The sequence below is a fragment of the Artemia sp. Qi Xiang Cuo genome, chromosome 2 (genome assembly GCF_049724085.1).
Source record: "Artemia sp. Qi Xiang Cuo chromosome 2, ASM4972408v1, whole genome shotgun sequence".
In the NCBI taxonomy this organism is placed as follows: domain Eukaryota; kingdom Metazoa; phylum Arthropoda; class Branchiopoda; order Anostraca; family Artemiidae; genus Artemia; species Artemia sp. Qi Xiang Cuo.
In genome coordinates this window covers 64,468,745-64,488,525 of record NC_142795.1, presented here as the reverse complement: position 1 = coordinate 64,488,525, position 19,781 = coordinate 64,468,745, and the positions used below count along the sequence as shown (strand labels likewise).

Below are 19,781 nucleotides of genomic sequence, written 5' to 3'. Positions count from 1 at the left end.
TTACTAATAAACGGAAAGGCTGGTATTCCGGTGTAAAAAGCTGTTTGGCAAAAGCCTTGACCAGCTTAATCTTTCCATTCCCATTCGAAGCTTGAAAAAAGAATTGGAAAACTAAGAAAACCGAGCGTCGGCCCTTTGGATATCCCGTTGCCCTCATAAACTTTTCGGTGACTTCTTTTCAAAATACCTCTCTGCCCTTGAATGTGTCCGTTCTATTTCCCCCACTGGCTCCATACCCAAAGAAAATGTTTTGTACTAATTGCCGATGGGCTAGAGGTATCCAACCCCCCCCCCCCCAATGTGTTGTATAATCAGATAGGGCTTGGCTATATTTTTATATATTCTTTGTAGAAGAGCATTCCTTGGTATTGTTGAGGTGTCCTTCATTGTAAGAATCCGGCTGACTAACTCTAGACTGGCTTGGCCAGGCATTAATCATCCCTAAAACGAGAGGGGGAGTCATTCATACACCACTCACATGCCACAAGGGACAGGCGGTACTTGAATATGAGAACTGGTACTAAGAATAGAACTTTTCTCCAATCTTGGATGACACCTTAAGGAATCTTTCTATGCCAAGGTCAGTTCTACATATGTCCAATGGGATTGACCCCGAGGCATGACTTTGAAGGTCATTACTGGCTTCAGTCCATCCAGTCTTGGAAGCGTATTTGACAACAACCATACCTCATGGACAGGCACTAGACCGGATGGCCTATGGCTTGACGGTGACTGAAATCAGCAGTATTAGGCTGCTGTTTGAATACAACCCTTGATTGCTGTAGGGACCATTGCTGGAGCACTTTTGAATATATTTTTTTTCTGGGAGAAGAAAGTATATAATTATTATTTTGGTTCTTTGAGAAAAGAAGCAATTTGTTCATCCAGATTTAATACATTGTACTTAGTAGACTAATCTTCGGTATTCAGCCACGTACCAAAAGAAAGGACCTGAATTGAGAAGAGGACAGGAAGGTCAAAAGGTAATTGACAATGAATGTTGAAAATTTTAAGAGAGAGACAAAAGAAGAGGAAAGTGTTAATTTTTATCAAAACAAGGATAGATGGAGAAGGGAATCTAAGACTGTTCCTATTCGTTAAAATAACGTCGACAGGTTAGGTGTTTTATCTTATTGTTAGTTTTGAATTATCTGCTTAACATTAAAAGAAGAGCAAATTAAATACATGTCATTGAAGTCACTTACAAAACAAAGAAAAATCCAGCACTTGAATCCATAGAAGTAACAACTTCAGCAAGGGTTTCCAATTGCTGGGTGAATCTGTTTTTCACTAGCCTTTTGATTCGGCAAAGAATAAGACACAGTTATTGCAATAACAAAAATTGACGGGGAAGTTACTTTGGCCTTATTAGAATTAGATAAACTAAGGACTGAAATAATTTTAGAGTAAAAGTTACCATTAGCGAAAACAGAATGCCACCAACTTTTTTTCGAAGTGGATGATCTGGAGGACAGAGCTTATAAAATTAGGATTATTTCTACAAAATATGAGAACCTGTGTCGCGGAACTGTACTTCTATAACAAGTATAGCATCTATATAATTTAGCTCTGAAAAAAAAAAACACCTCGAATTCGGTTTGATTGTCGAAATATTGTATTTTCAGCTTTATTAACGGCTAGATCTAAGCTTGGTAATACGGGACACAGAGTTTGAAGCCAACTGCAGCAAAACATTGCAGGGTCGACGCAAGGACCTTCGTAGTCAAAATGTCGTTAATCTGATACAATAAAATACAACGTTACTAACTAAGAACTTAGGGGATTCAGAATGATTTGAGAAACGCGACAGTCGTTGGACTTGTGTAATTTTTTAAAAGGGTTTGAATTTGGGGTGTCTGAGCAAGAATAAAGCAGATCGGTTTGTTTAAGTCCTAATACCCTTAGCACCATAGTAATTAAGACACGTGAGCCTTGTAAAGGCATGGTTAGGGGTAAAATTAGTTGGGGTCTTTGAAGGTTGGAAGAAGAACAAGGATGTGGACAAAAGAAATTAGGCTGGTGATTATAGTTTTCTATTGATACCAAGAGAACTAGCAGTGTTTATTAAATATTATTTCATACCCACAAAATCTCTCTAATTTGAGGCACATGGATAGGGTAATAACTAGGAATAATAGGGATAGAAGAGGAATTTCACAGGGATAGAGGAGGAAGATGTCAAATTGGGTGGTTTTAGAGAGGTAGGGAGGAGTGAATGGCAGGCAAGATGGTGCTTGAAAGGAGCTGTAGAGTTGGGGATGTCTGACAAGAAAAAGGGGAAAACCTGGTTTATCTCCAATAATGGAGGTGAAGGCCCGTACAAGATGGAAGTCGGAAAGTGATAGAAAATGGAAGGTGTAGTGTGTCTAGGAGGAACAAGAGTGAAACAAGGCTGGGGGAGGGTCTGAATGTGATCAAGTCATTAACGAGGGCTGTGGGGATTCTTTAGGATGTGGCGGACAATAAAAATGTTTAATAACAGAGAAATATGGTTAAAAACATTGCGTAAAACCTGGGATTCCTGCGTTTTCTGTGTGATAGGCTCGGCAGTAGGTGCTGCCCAAGATTTAGTGTTTGGTGTATGTTTGTAAATTAATTTTCCTGGCAAAAAATAAATAGGGAACCAGAATATGCAGGTCCTTCGGCTTGAAGCAATGACCTTGTGATTGTAATTTACTTACGCATGGACACTAAATTTTTTTTTCTTTAGAGCATTGGTCATAAGCATAAAAACAAATTTATTATTCCAATCTTTTTTTAAAAACTTTTTTTTAACCAAGGCCGCATTCCAGGTTCAACAAAAAGAAACTGCAAGCTAAGAAAAAGTAACTTTTTCGTTCCAGCCGATGTTGCAATAGCTGGAACGACAAAAGAGCAACTTTGAGTTTACTTTTTTAGTGACTTTTACTAAAGATGGTTAAACAGCATCTTAAGTGAAGTGACTTTGCATCATTAGTATCACTGCTGTTAGTATTAGCTTGAGAGATATTGAAATTACTACTACTGCTATTAACAACTCACCGCAGGACAAAGCTACCTGCGGCCAATACAGATAAGTACGCTCCTCCTCCATCCCAATCTATTCAAAGCCTCGCTCTTTACACCCTCCCAAGAAGTTTCCATTTCCCTTAAATCATTCTTTATGGCATCCTCTCCCCAACTGCGGACGACCTGCTTTCAGTTTAGCCCTAGACGGTAAACCGAAAAGGGCAATCTTTCACCCGCAGAACATGCCCTAGCCATCCCAACCTTTTTCTCATTATAGCCCTAGAAAGCAGGATTGAAACGTAATTTTCGTACAGCCTACTATGTGAAATACGGTTAGTCAGCCGGGTACCCAGAACAATCCGTAGGCAATTTTTCTAAAATTTATTTCAAAAGATATAATTTATTCTCAGGCAAATTCTGCAATAATAATTTCAATAATTGAAATTATTATTGGAATAAATTATAATGAAAGAGTAATAAATACAATTGAAACTCGTGAAGATCACATCTTCACAAACCTAATAAGACAGTAGTTGGTTCATAACTTTTTCTGGTGGATGTTGCTTCAAGTAACTTTTGTACTTAAAGTAAATTTACTATGGTTTCCAACCTGGAATACACCCCAAATTCTAGCTATTTCGGTCTTCTGTTTCCGCAGCACAGAAAAAAAGGCATAATATCAACAGATCTTAGCTTTTCATTGACAAGTACGACTATAACGTTGCTTAGAAATTAGAAAAATGTTTTCGGTTGAAAACCACTCCATTTGACTTTCATTGGTGGAATTTACTTTTCGCTTGATCTTAAAGCGCCAAATGAAATCAGTTTTACGGCGTTCCACATTGGCTAATTAGGTGTATCACATTTTTCTGTAGAGGTTTTACACTGGGACTTTAAACATATCCAACCTAGCGTGAGAATGTAGCACAGTCCATTACCAATTTGGTATAATAATTAATATTAATGTAATGCAAAAATTAATGGAATCTTCTTATAAATTTTGTGAAACAAGAAACTAGAAAACCCATCAAATCCAGGAAAATTATCAGGTTCTTTCTTAAATGAATCCGCATCTGGGCTATTTACAACTGATGTGGGCAGACTTTTCTACTTTCTTGTAATCTGGTTGGAAAAGGCCCGTCTTCCAGTGTCCCTGACATAGTGTCTGCCATGCAATTAAACTGATAGCCATGTAGACTTGATATGCTGAACTGTAGTGTCGGCGGACCCAATGTTGTCATAGACAGTTATTTTACATATCTTGTAAGTTTTAATCATGTTGCCATGATAAGCTGGTAAGCCGAAGTTGGTAGTTGGAGCTTCTTCTTCCTCTATTTCACAGCAGGCGGGCTTTTCAGTTGATACTATTTAGCCCTTTTCCTTTTGCTTCACTCTGTGGGCTACAGAGCTTGGTTGTCTGTTATTTATTAGATATTCTCAGATATCTTTCAGTAGATCTTTCGACTCAAGGAGTTCAAATATAAGATGATAGATATCGATTTCTGGGCTCTGTGTGCAGGTATAGTCGACTAGGCTCTTGGTTGATAGTGAGATTTTGTGGTGTTTGAAGCACTTTAACAATTTACAATGCAAGGTATGCTGTGCAGACGTCAGCATATTACATTCAAATAGGCAGTGGTCAATTGTTTCATTATTCATAATGCAATACCTGCAAAGAGGGGGACAGGGGAACTGAACCACTTGAATTAGGAAACTGATACGAGAATGCAAGAAAGATTAGTCCATTTGTTCCAGAACGAATTCTATGATAAATTTTAGAAAAATACTTATTGGGAAAGGGGGAAAGAGTAGGATTTTTCTTATTAAACAAAATATCTGATAGTCTTCATCGGTAAATTTCTCTAATGGGGATTGGTCTCCCTCTTGGCTGATCAATATTTATAGCATTTTTTGCTATTTCATAAACCTGATGGTTACCACTTATACCAGAGTGGCTAGGAATATACTGAAGATAAGTTCTTATTCCACTTGAAGCAAGATTATCTATAATACTAAGAATGTTAAGTGTCAATATCCAGCTTATACTGAGGAGCTGAAGACAGCAACTCAAGGCTTGATAAAGAGTCAGAATAAACTATAATATTATTTGAATTAGCAATCAATGGTTTATTTTTATAAGGTGTTCTAATACCATGATTATGGATTTTAACTTTGCAGAAATTATAGATACATTACTATACAGTCTCTCACCCATCGCAATTTGCAGCTGAGAAAGGGGGACACCACTTTCTTGCTTCCCAATCATTTTAGACCCATCAACAAAGTTTAGGAATTAGGTTTTATGAGTAATTGCGCCTACTTTGGTAAGTTCCTTCTGAACCTAGATACTGAGGGTTAAATGTTTAGTCCACTTTGATAAATTAGTACTTATTATGGGGATTGACAAATTCTATGGAGTGGATTGGGGGAAAGTAGGTGCAATAGACACTGCGGGTACAGGGAACTTCTTCAGAATATTGGCATACTCATCTGCAATGCCTCTATATATGGCTGGATTTCTTAACCAATTATGTAAGGTGGGTGAGCTATTTGATTCAATTTTTGTAAGATGTTTTATCAAGAGAAAGCTACGTCTCTGCCTTATTGTTGTTAATCCACTCTCCATAAGCAGAAACTTGGTGCTTGTGGGTTTCCTAAGACCAAATATGAGAACTGTTCTTCATAAGTAGGTTGAGATAAAATTGGGCATAATGTTTATATTCTGCGTTGTGAAATTCAATCGATTCGATGCCCTTATCATCAAAAGTGCCGATGGCACAATGTCCATACTTTATGAGGATGTTAAAAGGGAGAGGTTCTATTCCAGATCCCAGTGGCATGCCACAGGGATGTCGTTCTACTTGTTTTTTTACCGGTAAGAAAACTTTCAATCCAGCCAAAGATATTAGTCATTCCTTCGTTCTTACTACCAAGTGCAACTCTTCACTTACGTAGTAATTTGTTGAGGGGAACCTTGTCAAAGACTTTCTTGGGGTTCAAAAAAATAACGTTGGTTCACAGGTCCTAGACTACATTTATTTTCTGTTCATCAACAGCTAGCAGAAGCCGGACCTCTGCATCAACCAATGGTACAAAATTTAATATTCTTTCAGATCTGAAAAAATCTATTAGGGTAATTTTTTCACACAATTTGAAATTATTTCTCCTTAGAATATGGAAGAATGTAATCTTGTTTCTCTTTGGTTTACCAGCTTTAGATAACAAATCATTTTGAACGTAAAGTTTTCCCGTAAAGAATGTGAAAGTCAACCAGTGGAACCACCAAAATCAGTTTCACTGGTTTATTCAATTTCCTGTTTGTCCATAAAATGCCAAATGAAAATGGGACCTTAATTCTATACCCCATCGTCGTAGCTTTAAAACCCAAATCTCTTTAGCGAGCCGTTTAAGCGGCGTTCACAAGCGTGTCTAGCTAGGATCCCATGTCTAGACACGTGTCTAGCCAGAATCCAATGTCTAGGCAACGAACGTTCACATGTAAAATTCGGTGCTTAGCTAAACTACAAATTTAATTTCAAATTGTCATTTCTAGCCAATCAACAGAGCTTATGCGGGTAAAACTTTCAAACAGCATAATCCCTATTTTTACAGTGACACGCTAATGGATGAGATAAGCGAAACAATTGCCTTAGTGTGCTTCATTGTTATGTTTCGTTTTGCATATTTGCCTAAAATGAAAAAAACAATTAATGAGAAAACAAAAATTAAATTTCAGTTTACAAATGTAAACAAAAATCATGAAAATAGAGGATCTTGACACATTCTGATTGGCTATAATTGAAAATCCTAGACGTTGAGTTCTAGAGTCTAGAACTCAATGTCTAGCCAAGCGCCTTGTCTAGCGTGTCTAGCTAAGCGCCGAATTTTACTTGTGAACGGTCGTTGCCTAGACATTGGATTCTGGCTAGACACGTGTCTAGACATGGGATTCTAGCTAGACACGCTTGTGAACGCCGCTTTAAGTAAATTTCGCCACCTAAATTACATTTTCGATTTACTATCTTCAAACACTGCGTCACTGTATCTAGAAGAAATAAATACATCATTTTCGTAACAAGGATAGAATCTAAAATTTAAAGTGAGCATTTATCCATCTTGATCTGGTCACTGTCTTAAAGGTTGATGTTCAATTTATAGAGCTTATTGACTCTTATTAGGTTCACTCAATATTGATATGTCATCGGTTTGACCATTTCTCACATTTTCATACTGTAGGCTTTTGCAACAACCCACTTAGGCTATTTAATCTGTAGTACATGATCAGTTTTAATGCAAATATTTTTATGAATGAAAACGAGCATCATTAGATTTCTTATTTTATGGGTTCTTCAATATTAGGGCTGTTCTGGTACAATTCTAGTATAGCTACTTTCAGCTATCTTGGAAAGGGGTTAGGATTGGAAAATGAAACTTTTAGGTATGGGTATACAGACTAAAGTATGTCCTGGGTGGGTATTTTTAAAGGTAAAGTTCTACCAAATCATATTATTGACATGCCTAAAGTGAATATATTACTTGATGCCTTTTTTATGCTGATTACAAATATAGTAATCGTTTCTATCAGAAATGAATTTCAGCCCCCCCCCCCCTATATATGCCAATTCAGGGTATATATTTCTATAACCTAACCCTGAATTGGTATTTATAGGGGGGGGGGGCTGAAATTCAATTCTGATAGAAATTATTATCATATTTGTAATTAGCATATAAAAGGGTATCAAATGGTGTATTCACTTTAGTCCTAACTCAATAATATGATTTGGTAGAAAAGTTCTACCAATTACCAATTGTAAAGTTCTACCAAATCATATTATTGAGTTAGGACTAAAGTGAATACACCATTCAAACCCTTTTTTTTATGCTGATTATGAATATGATAATCATTTCTATCGGAAACGGATTTCAGCCCCCCTATATATGCGTATTAAGGGTTAGGTTAGGTATATATAGGGGGGGGGACTGAAATTCATTTCTGATGGAAATGATGGTATTTGTTTAGCCTTGTATCACCTGATAAGGAGACATGTTAAGAAAACAATTCTTACTTTAAAATATGTATAATGATCCTAGTTCTTATATTATCCAACGGGAGAACCTTTATCATCAAGTCTCCTCTAAAAATCCTTCTTTTTCAGCTTAAAAGGAAATGTTTCCAAAACCCATGCTGCTGAGATTCAATGCTTAAGTATTTTTAAATTGCTGCTATAAATTGCCACCTAAGAAGCTGTTTTATAGAAAGCATTCATGCCAGTTATTTTAAATTTTTTTAAACAGCAGTGGTGAAGGGCAAATATCAAAATATGAATGCTAAAGACTGGCATGAATGCTATCTATAAAAGAACTTATTAGGCGGCAATTTAAAAAGACTTAAGCATTGAATCTCAGTGGTGTGGGTTTTGAAAACTTTAATTTTAAGCTGGAAAAAAAAGGATTTTTAGAGGAAAGACTTGATGATAAAGGTTCTCCCATTGGATAATATAAGAACTAGGATCATTATACATATTTTAAAGTAAGAATTGTTTTCTTAACATGTCTCCTTATCAGGTGACACAAGGCTAAACAAATACCAAAATGATTATTATATTTGTAATCAGCATAAAAAAGGCATCAAATGGTGTATTCACTTTATTCTTAACTCAATAATATGATTTGGTAGAACTTTACCCATACAAATATAATAATCATTTCTATTGGAAATGAATTTCAGCCCCTCCCCCCCTATATGTACCTAACCCTGAATTGGCATATATAGGGGGGGGGGGGGGGGCTGAAATCCATTTCCAATAGAAATGATTATCATATTCATAATCAGCATAAAAAAAGGTATCAAATGGTGTATTCACTTTAGTCCTAACTCAATAATATGATTTGGTAGAACTTTACCTACCATTGAATGTACAACTTGATGTATTTTTTATGCCATTTCTAAATATAACAGTCATTTAACTTGGAAATTCAATTTTTAAGCCCTCTACACACCCTGAAAGATTATAACATTTTCTCTTATTTTTGCTATTTCTCTTGGTATAGATGTATGAGCAGTTCACCACATAAGGAGACATGTTAAGAAAACAATTCTTACTTCATAATATGTGCAGTAATCCTAGTTACTATATTTTGGCAGCAGGAGAACCTTTATCTTCACTTCTTTCCTTATTTCCCAGTTTTTCTAAGAAATTCATGAATTTCTTAGAACCTATATATTAACAGAGTATATACCCCTCTCCTCCCCCTCCCCCCCTAATGTGCAAACATATACCCAGAATTGCATTCTGAATCTAAATATAACCTTCATTTGCATCACAGATGAATTTTACCCACCCCTAAATATATTCAAATCAGGGTATGTGTTTGCACATCATGGGTGTGAGGGCAGGGGTCTAGCTAAAGTATTTGTATTGGGGGGGGGGGCAAGAGGGGGTGCTATTGAAGTAGGTGCCATTCAAGTGGTAGGGAAGAAAAGGAACTATTTAACAAACATACTTCTTGGTGGATTTTAAAACATTATGCCATACATTATAAAGAATAAACACACATCAAACAATCATAAAATAAGTGCTGGGGCTTGACTTTTTCTTAAATTTTCAGCAATGAGCTGCTGTAGATGACAGTAGTATAGTATATCAAGCTTTTGAGTGGATGAAGGTTAACATTGTATACACTTGGCTTTTTAAGCCAGATTCATTATTAATGCTGCACTACATATCCCCTATCCACTTCCCCAAATCCCCATCCCAGCTCAGGATGCTCCATCTCATAAATGAACCAAGTTCTATTCTAATAGCCTTGGGCTATTAGAATAATAAAATATGTATTTGTATTGTATTATTCATTTGCTTGTAATTTTGAATGGATTTTGACTCTGTAAGATTTAATTTGTTGTACTAAACTGTTAATATACATGATTTATTGAAATATTAATTATTATTTTTTATTAAATTGATTTGTTTGTGGGTTTGCTGATTTAAATAATAAATAGCATTGATATGAGTGGGCCACATAAAGCCAAAACAAAAATCATAGGCAGTGCAACAGCAGTGTCTAAGTAAAAATACAGGATAAGTCAAAGTATTACCACAGATTGTGTAACATTGTACTGTGACATATTCCCCACATTTAAATAGCAATTGTATTTCGAATTTGAAACTATTTGAAGAATAAAATCAGTATTTTCAATTTATACATTGGGCATTGTTTGACAAAGAATATCCAGAAAATCTGAACAATTATTGTCATTATTATGGCAGAAAATTTAAATTTATCAAAAATTGCCAGGGATGTCAATTGGAAGAAAAAATTGACTCATAGAGTGTAAAAATTATCTTCCCTGTTTGAAAAAAGCAAACAAATTCTTTAAAAATTACACAAAAGTTTTCTTGTGTACATCAGGGTATGGGGGTATACATTTCTGGAGGGGGGTTACACTGAATATTGTTTATATTTCTATACTTCCCTTCACAAGCAAAGCTTGGTCTTCTAATGCAGCATGTTTAAACTGATAACAGCAGATAAGAAGACTGTTTTGGTTCCACTGACATATGCATACAAATTTCTAAATTGTGAGAAAAATATACATATTTTGTTCAAATTCACTTTGTTCTATTCTCAGCAGACATTTTGTACAGCATGCTGATGCAGAGATAAATATCCCAGAACTAGCACTGGTGTTGTGCAATACATGACTAATTCCAATGATAATTCTTAGCCTGTTTATGTCTTTTTGGAGTTGGTTAAAAGAAATATTTAGAAGAGAAAAATAGCTAGAAGTCAGCATGGTATTATACATGCAGGCAGTTCTACTCTATTAGTTATTGTGTGAATCCAAAATGTAAGGAATAGGATGTTATCAGCTCTTATTAGGCAATTCAATTAGGAACAAGAGAATTTGGAGCTATATTGGATTTTCAGTTAAATATCGGAAATAGAAATTAAAACAAATAAATGATTCTTGGAGCAAATCCCTCTACCAAATTCCATAACCAAACTACATCCAGTTTGACCTATATAGTTATAGTATGAATTTTATTATAAAAAGCAAAAAGTCTTATTTTCCTTTTCAACAATCTCTTTTTCTTTTCTTTTTCTATTATATTCACTTTATATCTACCTTCTTATTCTTCAACAATTCCATTTCTGTCCTATTTGCAGATTTAGAGGGTGTATTCATTTCCACTTCTGAAAGTTTTAAATGAGAATCTAAGCTTGAACTGATATATTTTAGGAATTAAAAGCACCTTAAATATCAGGGAAAAAATTGACCTAAGCAAGTTTGGTGAAACAGGAAGCTTCAAACATTTTTAAATTTTTCCATTAACTAGGGTCACATTTTTACTTGATGATAGGTTTCAAAGGCAGTATATTTGGATACATATTAATGTGAAACATTATTGAGTGTAATTGACCCCTATTTTTCTCATTTTCCTTGTGTTAAAAACAAGCATGAATTAATTTAAAAAAAAATTATATGCTTAAGGTAAAGAGCAAATTTATACTTAAAAAACAACAGTTTTAAAGCTACTTAATAAATTATAGCTTTTTGCAAGTTATTGGGACAATTCCTAAAAAATTGTTTCTGGAGGAAAAAATAGTAAGGTGAGTCCAATTTGTGACTAGCTGTAGCTAGCAACATGATAAGTCTAAGTACCTGCTAAAACTCAACTATGTACTCATGTAAACAACACAGCTACAAAAACTCACACAATTTACCTTAAAATACCTTAATTTGCATGTCCAGCAAGATAAGGTGGTGTTGAGCCTCCTGTAGAAATCTTGCTGATGGTCTTTCAAGGTTATGATTTGACATCCCAGTTCAGCCTCCATTCAGCATTGACCCAGTCTTGATCAACTCCTTTCTTGAAATATAACAGTCATTTAACTTGGAAATTCAATTTTTAAGCCCTCTATGCACCCTACTTTTTCTCTTATTTTTGCTATTTCTCTTGGTATAGATGTATGAGCAGTTCACCACACAAGGGGACATGTTAAGAAAACAATTCTTACTTCATAATATGCGCAGTAATCCTAGTTACTATATTTTGGCAGCAGGAGAACCTTTAACTGGCACATGTTACCTTAAATTGCATGTCCAGCAAGATAAGGTGGTGTTGAGCCTCCTGTAGAAATCTTGCTGATGGTGTTTCAAGGTTATGATTTGAAATCCCAGTTCAGCCTCCATTCAGCATTGGCCCAATCTTGATCAACTCCTTTCTTGAAGGCATCTAGGGTTTGAGACTGGATGGTGGCTTTGGATAGGCTGTTCCAGAGTGGGACAGAATGGACTGAGAAGAACTGTTTGCATTCTTTCTTGATGCCACAGGGGGCCTGCAGCTTCTTGGTGTGTCTCTTGTGGTAGTTGAGAGGGGTGGGAAAAAGACATGACTTATTAGGTCATTTTCTAGCAACTTACAAGTTGCTATTTTGCTCCTCTATTCCTACAGTATACTAAGGTAGGGAGTTTGAGTGAGGTGAGATGTCCCTTGTAGGATTTGTCTTGCAATGCAGAGATAAGCTTAGTTGCTCTTCTTTGGACACTTGAGTACTTTCACATCCATCTTATAGTAGGGAGAGGCTAGGGTCATGCCAAATTCCAAGTGAGGATGTACCATGGCTTTGTACAGTTTTGTAATCACTCTTGGCTTCCTGGTGGCAAATATTTGCTTTATGAGGCCAAGGGCTTGGTTTGCTTTTGCAACTTGAGCTTGTGTGTGGCTGTGAAACTTCAGCTCATTGTCAACAATAACCCCCAGGTCCTTCTCCTAGCATTGCTATTGCAGTTGTACACCAACACCCTCTGAGTCCTGCCAGTTAGAAAGGCTTCTTTCCAAGCTACAATATCTTCATGCACTCCATATGCCTTTAATTTCAAACTTAGTAGTTGGTGTTGAATTTTGTCAAAGGCATTGGCTTGGTCAAGCAATATGACATCCACCAGCTGACCAGTATCTAAGAGTCTAGTCACAAAATCATATAACTCAATCAGATTAGTATCAATTGAGTGGCCTTTTTAAAAACCATGTTGGCTTTTGCTAAGCAATTGGTTTTTCTCAAGGTAGGAGACCAGTGCATTGTTTATGATGCCCTCAAGTACTTAACATACAGCTGATGTGAGATGTATAATTACTAGGCCAATAATTACTAGCAAGTTCCCTTCTCCCTTTCTGTGTATTGGCTTGATGTTGGCTTGCTTCCAATCATTTGGAAGTATTTTGGAAGTGAGGGACATCTTAGCAATTGGTTTGGCAAAGTATTCAGCAGTTTCTTTTAACAGTCTTGGGTGTAGGTTATTGGGTCCAGCAGCTTTGTTAGCCTCAAGTTTTTTTTAGCCTCTTCTTAACGTCCTCTTTACAAATAATTGGCATGACCATTGGTTCTGGTATTAGTTGTCCTGGTAGAGGAGGTGGTGTGTTGGCTGTGGGTAGGGCAGAGAAATTGGTACTAAAACTGGAATTCAGGACGTATGCTTTTGTCTTTTGTAGCTGAAGCTTTTTTACCATCCTCTCTCATTAGATCTGGGATATCTTGTCTATATGGGTTAGCTGCAAAGACATGACGCCAAAACATCTTTGGGTTCTGTTTTGAGTTAGCTGCAATTGCATCTTTATGGTCCCTCATAACCTTCCAAGTCAAATTCCTTAGTCTGTTTCTATATTTCTTAAACCTGTCATAGTGGTTATCACTTTTACATTTTACATACTTGGCCCAAGCTCTTTTCTTTTTCTTCATTGCTCTTTTTACTTCTTTTGGCAGGTATGGGAGTGTTTTAGGCAGTAGACACCAATGTTATTGAGTGTTTTTCTTTTCAGCATCTAAGACTGTTACCTTAAATGTTTCCCAACTTTTCTCAATGTCCCCACTATTGACTATATCCTTCCTTTTAATCCTCGATAGGTCCTGCCTTATCTGCTCATAGTCTGAAAAGGATTTCTTTATCATGTTCCCCTTCTTGTTGTTTATCTGTATCTCAGTCAAGATACAGATAGTCACTGCTTCCAAGAGCAGGATGGTAAGAAATAGAGAGAATGTGTTCAGGATCATTTGTGATAACTAAATCAAATAAGGAGGGTTGTTGGTGCCTGAATCTTGTTGGTTGGTCTACAATCTTTAGCAGTAGGTTTTCAGAAAGGGAATTTGTTGTGACACAGGATGGGCTACTTTCAGGGGGGTATCCTATTCCTTCAACCCAATCAACATCAGGCATATTAAAACCTCCAAACATAAAGGCAGTTGAATGCTCATTGGAACTCATTCTGGACACCAGGTCAGATATGGATAGATGTGAAATAAATTGATCAGGGGCTGATGGACTTTGGTAAATTACACCTGTCATAAATGATTCACATCCAATATGGAGTTTCAAACAAACATTTTCAACCCAACTACTAGTGGAATTAATAAGCGGGTAACCCACAGTTTCAGCTCTCATTCCAGTTCTGCAGTATATTGCTACTCTGCTATGACATTCAGAGTTATCCAAATTGCTACACAAATTAAATCCAGGGATTTGAATATGCGATTCCTCCAGCTTGTGCACTGAGTTTTTGGGCAAATTTCACAAACACAAGTAATGTCCACATTAAGATCAAAACAAAAAGCTTTCAGTTCAGCAAGTTTTGGGGCAAGAGTATCAGAATTTGTGTAAAGCACACAAAATTTTTTTTCGATTTGTTTATCTTTGTAGCACTGTCACCAATACCAGGAATTTCTGTTTCAGGCATTTCATTTTTGGAAATGATTTTGCTTTCACTGTCCAAATTCGCTTTTACATACAGTTGTGTATGTAAGTCTGAATGTGTATGTCCAAATTGGCTAAATACTGTTGTGTATGTTAGCTGAATCTTTGTTTGAATTCTTTCCAGCAGGGTTGTCTTTGAATCTTCTGCAAAGGCCAACTGTATAGTATACAGTCCACTCCTTTGCTAGAATGCTCTTTGGCACTGGGGGAGGGAGGTGCTTGAGTCCTGGTGCTGCCAATTATTTTCTTTGGAAGGAGGGTCAGTGGTTTGAATCTGTAAGCTTAATTTGAGTTGACCCAGCTTCAAATGGTATCTGGAAAAATTTAATGAACTTAAGCAGGGTGGATGTATGAAAGCACAGGGTGATTAGTGCCCCCCCCTATATCCCTCTCTCTTTATTGCACTCTCTGGTTGAAAGGTAATGTAGCCTAGTGGAGATCAGCACTGCTGGTTTGGAGTAATAAAGTCTGGTGCCATGCCCTTTGTTTCTTTCTTTCTTAATGGCCTTTGTTGAGCATTTATTTCTTGTTGCTTTCTTTGCTGCACAAGGCAAGATTTACAATAAAGGACCTTTCCAGGTTTGGCAATTGCAAAACTGACTATTAGTTTCACTTTTTCCTTTACAGCATAGGCCTTTTCCTATTTCATATTTTGAGGCATTGGGTATGTCCTGCTCTACCAGCATGCTGTTTAATATTCTATAGAGTATTTTATTGCAGTTCTCAACATGTTCATGATGGAAATTGTGTTTTGCATCACACAACTTCAGAATTGAAATGTAAAAGCAAAATTTTGCAGCTGAGTTTTGCTACACATTGATGTTGTGGATAATCAGAATTTTTATTTCAAAACAGGTTTTACAGTCTTTGATAAAAAAAAAATCAAAGACTATGATGGCACTGTCTTTTACAATATTAGTGTTAGGGAAAACTAGGGTTGTAGTTGGTTAGGAAAAACAAGATATATAATAATTAAACTTGCTTGTGTGGCCTAATAGTGGTGTCAGGGTGGATCTTTACAAGTTTGCCTGACTAGAACTATGACAGCAAAAGGTGCTTAAATATGAAACTGGAAACTCTAAAATTTGATAATGTAGAAGATTGATGTAATGACTTTAAGAAAATAGGTTGTAAAGTAGCAGATGGTGTCGTAGGGAGAAAGTTTGAAATCCAGATAAGAATATTTGCTGAAATGCTTTAAGCTTGGTAGAAAAGAGGAAGAATTGTCCTTTAAAACATGGCAAGGGTTATAGAATCAAATGGGAAGGCAAACTCTTAGACTTGAAGATTATGCAACTATATAACCAATCAGGTATATAACTGACTGCAGAAGATTTGAGTATCTTACATAAAAATGTTAAAAAAATGAATGAATTTTTGGAGGTTTTAAGACTTCAGGGTGCAAGAATAGTTTTGGAAATTAATGTTAAGGCTGTTCAATACCTTTAGGAATTGCCCTGTCCTTTCTATTACAAGCTTTTTTAAGTTTGTTTGGTCAAACTATTTAGAATTATTTGGGTGGTTTATTCGGCAATCTTCTACTTGTATAGCTTAGATAAGAGATCAGAATAAACAACAGCAAACCCAAAAGCCAGCAACTACTCTCCCAGATATCTTGTAAAAACCATTTAACTTATCCAGTTTGGTGCCAGAGATAGAGATGTTCAGATTTAACCCTTTTGCCCCAGAACCCATCAAATGAAGGATGGCTAATTTTTGCTCACTAGATGCTATCTAGTGTGAAAAATAGTAACTAAAACCATGCTCTTGTATCACACGTGTTGTTCAGAACATTGCAGTGAACAAAAATTAATTAGAAAAAATTCTGTTAGAGGAGGGTAATTTCTTGTTATAAATTCAAGTAGGCATATCATTTATTTGTCTACTTTTGTATATCATTTAAAACTAGATAGCCAAAACTAATCAATGAGAGTTCTATTTAGTGACTAGAGCCATCTAGTGGGCTGTCAGAATTTTAACAAATCAGTGTACATCAAATGACAAGACTGGGACTCTCAGACTGAGGTGCTTACTCCTGTTGAATACTTCTACACATATATTCTGCTTGAGTTTTTTGAGACTATGGCTGAAAAGACGGACTTCTAACATATGAAGGATCATAGTAAAACTACAGCAGTCAGAGGCAAAAGTCTGGCCCAAGAGATACGCCAATGGTTGGTATCTCAATCCTTATGGGATCCCTGGATCTTCCACAGATACAACTTTACTGGAACAAAAAGTACTTTCTTCCCCTAGTTGCAAGAACACTTCTAAGAGATCGATCCAATAAATCATCTCTACTTTGCATCCAAAGAGGACAGGGAAAAAAATGATGTGTTATGAAAATTCAGGCCTGTGTTTTCCCTTGTTAGAGCGCGGTGTTTGGACCTTGAAAGGGAGGAAAACCTATGTGTAGACGAGCAGATGGTCCCTTCAAAGGTCAGACGAGGATGAAGCAATACATAAAGTCAAAGCCAAGACCATGGGGGCTGAAAAACTTAGATCTCTGTGGTTCTTCCAGTATCATATATGACTTTGAAGTTCATAAGGGAAATAGTACCTCTATTGGGGAGGAGCACTGAGAAACAGCTGGAGGTTTGGGAGGAGCCATTGTTCTTTGTCTACTGTAGAAAATTGACAAGCATGTCTATCACAAAGTGTATTTTGACAACTACTTAACAACATTACCACTGCTTGAAAAGCTGACAGCAGATAGCTTCTTGGCAGCAGGAACTATCAGATAGGACAGGATAGCCAAAGAAAAGCTTGCAGATGAGAAGGTTCTTAGGAAGAAAGGACAATGGTTGTGGGACGAAGTTAGCGACATTGAAAAGGGACTTGTCCTTGTGCGTTGGTTTGACAACAGCGCAGTAAACATGGCGTCGAATCATTGCGGTGCAGGTGGAGTAGTGAAAAGATGGAGTAACGAGAAGAAGGAGAAGGTTGATGCGAAAAGACCTGACGTTATTGGTCACTATAACTGCAACATGGGAGGAGTAGACAAGCTGGATCATCTTGTCGCCTTGTATCAAATTGGAACAAAGACAAAAAGTGGTTCCTCAAGACATTTTTTTACTTTATTGATGTCATCATCTGCAACAGCTGGCTTGAGTACCGTCGCTTTGAGCAACATGATCCCACATATAAGCCAGTGTCACTTTTCGAGTTCTGGAACAAAATTGCAGAAGCACTGCTGAAGTGTGAATATGAGGAGCAGATCTAAAAACAAAGAGTTGGATGTCCTCACCAGCAACAAGATGCCAAGAATTCTCTGGCTTCTTTGCCATCCTGATCTGCTGTACAATCAACTTACACAATTGAAAGCATCAAGTATGACCAAGTAAATCACTTCCCTGTGCATTTAGAAGGTCAGGAAGCCCAGTGCCACTATGAAAAGTGCCCAATAGGAAAAGGGGGAGGGGTTCACAGATTTGTTGTGAGAAATGTTACATTGTGCTGTGCCTGAACAAAGACAGAAATTGCTTCAAGATGTACCATGTTCACTGAGTTTGAAACTTGACTTTGTACATATGTTTTGTGCCTTTTTTTATATTTTTTGTATAAACATAGTTGTCTTGCTGGTATACCCTACTAGTCCCATTACTGTCATTTGACAGGGATCGAGATTTCTAAGAATATGTGCCCTGGCGGTTTTCTAACACAGCCATAAGTTTTCTAAGGTCGAAATGAGCCCTATACTAGAAAATCAGAATTTTCCTGTACAGGAAAAAAATTCAGGGCTGAAAGGGTTAATGAAACTTGCACCATTAGAAAGCATGATTTTTTTTTATTGAATAATGCTGAATTTACTTTTAAAATTCAGGAAATAACTGTCCTTAAAAATATTCTAGTATACCTTCTTGGAAAACATTAAAAATCAGCTCAAAAGAAGTCTCATTGAATAATTTGACAGCTTTGAAGTTTCCTGTTGCACTAACTAACTTGATTGAGATCTGTGTGCTCACAAAATTCACATTATTTATGCTGTACACACATTGATTAGGCAGCATTTTGCTTAACAATTAGCAAAAGATTACAGGTTTCCTTAGTTATAAACTAACCTCTTGTTATTTTTTCAAACTGTTGATACATCTAATATCCCATGTCAGTTGATCCCCATATCATTTAAGATTCCCATATCAAATGACATCTAAGATTCTCATTTCTATGTAACATTTTTGTATCTAACATCCTTAAGAGAACTATGTTGCTTAGACTAGGAACAAATGAAGGTGAGGAGATGATATTGGGTACCCAGAAGACTGATCCAGTGGAAAGCTTTACTTCTCTGGGTAGTAATAGTAGTATAAGTGGTTGATGCAGTGAAAACATCAAAAGTAAGATAGCCATGACCCAATGTGGTATTTTTTTTCAGAATTGAAAAAAAGTTTGGGGGAATAGGAAAATATGTCTGCAAATCAAGATTAAAAAATTGGAAGCTACAATGATGGCAGGTCAAGTATCAGTGAAGAAAAAGATAATCTTTTTTGGCGAACCATCTAGGGCCTAAAGAAAAACGGATTGTCCCCAAATGGAGTGGGAAGAGGCTGTAAAGGAAAATGAAACGTCTTGGGAGGGGGCAAACGGGAAAGCTTTGAATACGTGGGGATAGAGGGAGAGCATGTTTGCCTCATTTATACAGGCTAGAAGGAGAAAATCTTAGCTTCATAGACTAATTTAAGATAATGTTGTTTTAATGTGTTTTTATATTTATTAACTAATATTGCAGGTTTACCCTTTTGAGTATTTAACTTAGTTTCTTGAATTTAAATGTTTACTTTTTACTTCAAACCCAGTTTGTTTACTGGATAGGTATAAGTATAACAGTCACATTCACTTCATCCAGTGTATTGCAATCACCAATAAAAGTCTCAGTGCATCAACAGCGTTTTTTCATATTATATGAGTAAATAAAAACATGTTTTCAACTGAAAGTAAGGAGCAACATTAAAACAAACAGAAATTATTCTATATATGGGGGGAGTAGCCCCCTCCTCAATCCCTTGGTTTTAATGCTGAATTTTTTTAGGACTATAAAAAA

General features: G+C 36.4%; 1 protein-coding gene across 2 annotated transcripts in view; it reads left to right on the top strand.

Annotated features, from left to right (window-relative positions):
* The first annotated feature begins 6,962 nt into the window (after positions 1–6,962).
* The window catches only part of RpL31 (ribosomal protein L31), a 36,972-nt gene continuing 24,153 nt past the window's right edge, over positions 6,963–19,781 (top strand). Inside the window, exon 1 of one of the 2 annotated variants that reach the window (XM_089102446.1) lies at positions 6,963–7,087. The gene's annotated coding sequence lies outside the window, so the exon portion shown is untranslated. Of the gene's footprint in view, positions 7,128–19,781 lie in introns of both variants that reach the window. The other variant, XM_089102442.1, reaches the window with a different exon arrangement.